We start from the raw sequence: 5,383 nt of genomic DNA, 5'->3' as shown, positions 1-5,383 counted from the left end.
GCATAGCCTTTGTCACCTGGGCTGCAGGGCCTGGCTCTAATTCACAGCGCTCTTTTCTCCCCACCTACTGAGGTGCCCTCCCCGAGAAGCCATCAGTTCTCAGGGATGGTACTCAGTTTTTCTCTTCTCTCCAGCTGACTAAACTTTTTTTCTGTACCAGTTAATTTTTCCAACTAATAGAATAAAGGCAGTTTTCTAAAAAAAAAAAAAAAGAAAAAGCAATTACATTTCATTAATTTCTGTGTTGGGAGTTTCATACTCTTCTAGTCATTTTGAAATAGTCATAGATTTTAAGCAATGCTCTACTGTGCTATAGAAATCTAGAACTAATTCTTCTTCTCCTTTATATTTTGGTGTCTCCTGTTGAACAAGTTCTCTACACCCTTGCCCTTCCCAGCATCTAGTGACTATTTCATTTTTTTTTTTTAAGAGGAAAAAGTATGTAAGCTTGTTTTACACAGTTGGGTGAAAAATAAATTTGAGAGAAAGTAGATAAACTTTCATATGGTCTCATACGCCCTGAAGGAGGTGGTGCCCAATTTGGAGGGGTAATCGCTATGTCCAAGTAATCGCCTATATGGAACTTCTGTGACTGCAGAGTCATGGAATCATCCGTCCCCTTCCTGCCAGATATGGTGCTGCCAGTCTCCTTAGCTCGATAGCCAGGTCTTTTAAGATCCATGACAACAATTGCGTAACTGAACTGTGTGCCCTTCTTTCTAGCTTCTGGGTAGACTTCTTTTACTAAGCTAGTTAGTTCTTTCGAGGTTGCATCCATCCAGGTGTAGATGTGCAGCTCACTGGAGCGGACGTTGCCGCGGGAGAACTCGTCCACACGGCGGTGCGGACCATTGGTGGTGGCGAACACCCGGGGCCGCCTCGGGCACGTCTTCTCGTGGTAATCTGGCTTCTCTGGCTCTTATTTCCTCCTGAGTAACTCGCGACTCCACCGCCGTCTTCTTTCTTCTGCCCGCCAGACGCTCGCCCTGACCTCCGACCCCGCCGGTGAGCCTGAGCGCCGAGTCTATTTCATTCTTCCACAAGACCAACCTTTAGTTTTTGTAAGTGAGTGAATATTTGTGGTATTTGTCTTTCTTCATGGCTTATTTTATTTAACATAATGACCTTCGGTTTCATTCTTGTTGCTGCAAGTGACAGGATTTTGTTCTTTTGTATGGCTAAAAATCATTCCCTTATATATGTTTTCTTTATCCATTAATCCACTGATAGTTATCTAAACAGCTATAATGTTTTAACTACGTATTGTGAATAGTCCTGTAACAAACACAGGAGTGCAAGTATTTTTTTCATTAACTTTATTGAAAATCAGTAATTACATATCATATTAAAAATTGTAGACAGATATTGAAATGTGAAAGATATAAGATGTAGACAGTGAATTTTAGAGAAATATTTCTGAAATGAATGCATAGCATGAGATTAATAATAGATTGCACATTGTAAATAATTTATAAACTTAAATGAATATAATAAAAATTGTCCAAAATGAAGAACAATTTACAAATCAGTCGTAATAGTTCACTGTGTCAAAATCAAGAAACTTATATTCATATAATTAGAATTCTTAAAATAGAAAGGGGTAAGCAATAAATATTTAAAGATTTAAAATTTCAGAATTTAGTTCAACTTATAACACATTTCCAAGAAAAATGAACCTTTTGCACAGGAAATTTGAATAAAATCATATTGAGATACATAAAAATGAAATTGTCCAAAACTTATTGTAAAGAAAAGATCATTAAAGCATATACATAAAGAATTAGCTATGGAAGAACAAAATTAAATAGCATCTTATTCCACATTAGAAAGAAAAAAAAAAAAGACCAAGTATATTAGAAACTAATTAAAGGACTGAAAGAAAAAAAAAAGATTTGTCCTCTTTGAATTTTATACTTAGCAAACATATCTATGAAAACTAAAATATTTTCTAGTTAAACAAACTTGAAATATTCTAATACCTCCAGACGTAGCACATAGGAAATAACAAAGAGAATAATTCAGAAGGCAAGAGAAGTTGCTGTATGGTCCTAGATAAAGAATAAAGAGCTCTCAAAATGATAGTTATGCAGGACTATGTAAAATACATTAGATGAACCCATTTAAAAGGTCATTAAAGGTTTCTGTGAAACAATATCAAGCTTATGTTGGGTTAAACACATTTTTTCATGTATGTGTATGTGTGTGTGTGTGTGTGTGTGTGTAAAAGACAAGGAAGAAGTAATATAAAGTCAATGGAAAATGGAAATATACTTTTAAAGGTTTCTAATACTAGAAAATATCATACCATGTCTTTTAAGTAGATTGTAAGTCAAAGATACAGTACAAATCTTAAACCAAACATTAAGATTAGCCAATATTCAGAAAATTAAATATTAATTAAAAATTAAATGTTTCAAAACAATTGAACTAAGAAAAAGTTTTCATGATAGTAAAGAATTACTAAGAATAAAACAAGATAAATACTAGAATGGCAAATAAATGACCAGCACTTCTAACAGTTTGGGGATAGGATAGCGCACAAAGTTCTACTATGTCATGGACATGGATAGTGTCCATGACACTTACTGGTGGCCAGGGGTCACTTGTGGGACTGAGCTACTATTTCCTTGATATCCACCCTGTAGACCCAGATAGAATCATGACCCATGGGGTGCAGGAGAAGTTCATTTGTAGAGTATGCTTATGGGAATATTTTACTGCTATATACAAAAGAATAACTGAAAGACTGCTTTTGTATACCTCTTACTCTCCTGTGTTTAATTATTTGCCCTATTTGGTGGGTTCTTTCCATTCTCATTCATGGAGCTGTAGTCATTTTGCTCCCTCTCTAGAACATCTTTTAGTAGTCTATGTGGGCTTGGCTTTGTCATCATGAAATTCTTAAGTTGTTCTTTGTCATGGAAATATTTCACTTCTCGATTATACTTGAAAGAGAGTTTTGCAGAGTATATCAGTCTGGGTTGGAATTTGTTTTCTTGCAAGACTTGTATTACTTTGCTCTGTGCTCTTCTTTGCCTTGATGGTTTGTGAAGAGAAATCTGCCATTATTCTGATGGGTTTTCCTTTAAATGTGATCTATTTCTTTTCTCCAGCGGCTTTTAGTATACTGTTCCTGTGCTGAATTTCTGGGATCTTGATTATTATATGTCTGGGTGTGGTTTTAATTGGGTTGATGTTATTTGGAGTTCTATCTGCTTCAGTTACCTGAATGTTAGATTCTTTCCCCATATTTAGGAAGTTTTCTGCTATTACTTCCATCCATATTCTTTTTATACATTTGTATTGACTCCTTCTTTCTCATTGATGCCTATTAGTCTCATGTTGGTCATCTTTGCATTGTCTTGCAGGTGTTGACTTATTTTTTCCTGCATCCTAGTTTTTGTTTGTTTGTTTGTTTTTGTTTTTTTGGCGGAACCAGGGATTGGACTCAGGCCCTTGCACTTGCCAGGGAAGTGCTTATTCCACTGAGCCATCTCCCCAGCCCAAAAACAGAAGGTTTTTTGTGTTTTTTTTTTTTTCTCCGAATGCCTTCAGGGCAGGTTTGGCTGGCTTGAGTTGTGGGGATCGAACCACAGCAACCTGAGCCTGACTGCCTTGTTGAAGCAGGCACTTAAAGGACTGAGCTAAGGGGCAGTCCCCCATCCTAGTTGTTTTTAAGAGATCTTTTCTTACTTTTTCACTAGTTGCAATGGTGTCTTCAAGGTCTGAAAGGCTATTTTCACTTTCATTCAAATGGTTTTGCCAGCTTGTGATTGAGGTTTTAATTTCCTGTATATCACTTTGAATCTGCTTCATGCATTCTATTTCTTTCCTATATTGCTTATTCAAGGGTTCCATCATTTTTATATTCTGCTCTATTTTTTTATCAGTGTCTTCTTTAGGAGCACTTAGTACTTTTTTCATTATAGTTATTGTTCCTTTTTTTACTTCAGAAATTATTTCTGATCTGATTTCCTCTATTCCTTTCTGCAGTTTTTCAAATTTTTTTTTTTAACTTCAGACACTATTATTTCAGAGATTTCAGGTGGGTGATTTCCAATTTCTTCTATGCTAGTATCTTCTGCATTTGTTCTGGGTGGGCTTGGGGCCTGAGAATGCATTTACTCCTTTTCTTTGCAATTTTGTATATCATTGTCTTCAGACCTTTGGTGTAGAGCTTAGATAGAGTTATTACCTTAGCACCAGGTCCAAATCTTTCAAGTTCAAACTTGTCCAAGTGGGTGTGGCTTGGGTCTGGTTGCTGTGCTCCACTTCTTCCTGCTGCAGCCCTTGGAGTTGAACCCTCTGTGCCACTCTGGTAAGATGTTCTGCTCCTGAATCAGTTGGGTGGGTCTTGCCTCTAGCCTCTTTGCAAGGAGTTCTGCGTCAGGGTTCCATGGTGGGCCTGTGCTCTGGGTCGAAAGAGGATCCGGTGAGCCCTGGGGCGGTCTCTCTCACATGCTGAGCCTGGGCTCTGGGTCGAATCACAAGTTTCTTTGTTTTGTTTTTTGGCAGGACTGGGGATTGAACTCAGGCCCTTGTGCTTGCCAGGGGAGTGCTTATTCTGCAAGTATTTTTTTGATAAACTGATTTTATCTCCTTTTTTTCATATATACCCAGTAGTGAAATTGCATCGTACAATTGTTCTATGTTTAATTTTTTGAGGAACCTCCATACTCTTTTCCCATAAGTCCTGTATTGGTTTACACTCCCAACAGTGTATAATATTTTCTCTACAGTGTATAAAGGAGTTTCTCTACATCCTCACCAGCATTTGCTGTGTTTTTGATGATAGCCATTCTAAGATATCTATCTCACTGTGGTTTTTATTGCATTTCCAAGATGATTAGTGAAGATGAACATTACATACTGGCTGGCCACTTGTATATCTTCTTTTGAGAAGTGTTTACTTAGTTCTTATTGCTTCTTGGCCTTTTGCCTAAGATCAAGTGTACTTAGTTCTTTAATCAGTTTTTAATTGGATGTTTTTAGTGTTCATCTTTTTTAGTTGCTTATATATATAATTGCTTGACAAACAATTTCAAATATTTTATGAATATTTGCTCCTATTCTGGTTGTTCCTTAATTTTCTTGATTATTTCCATTACTGTGCAGAACTTATCAGAATGTCACATTATCAAGTACAAGAACCAGTTAGTGATGATTTTTGGGAGATTCTTTTCAGAGAACACAGCACACTATGTTTCTAGGACAAAATAATAATCTTTTTTTTTTAATTTTATTTATTTGTGTGTGTGTGTGTGTGTGTGTGTGTGGCCAGCTCGGCCCACCAGGGGGCAGGGCTGGCTGGCATGTGGTGCTGGGGGATTGAACCGTGGTCCCTGTGCTTTGCTAAGCTTGTTCTAAGTAGGTGCTTTAGACC

At 36.9% G+C, this 5,383-nt stretch overlaps 1 pseudogene; it reads right to left on the bottom strand.

The window, feature by feature from the left end:
* Positions 1 to 412: 412 nt before the first annotated feature.
* Positions 413 to 5,383, bottom strand: part of LOC101583143 — a 5,783-nt pseudogene continuing 812 nt past the window's right edge.

The sequence above is a fragment of the Octodon degus genome, unplaced genomic scaffold, assembly GCF_000260255.1.
Source record: "Octodon degus isolate 3935 unplaced genomic scaffold, OctDeg1.0 scaffold00076, whole genome shotgun sequence".
Classification (NCBI taxonomy): domain Eukaryota; kingdom Metazoa; phylum Chordata; class Mammalia; order Rodentia; family Octodontidae; genus Octodon; species Octodon degus.
This window is presented reverse-complemented; position numbering and strand designations above follow the sequence as displayed.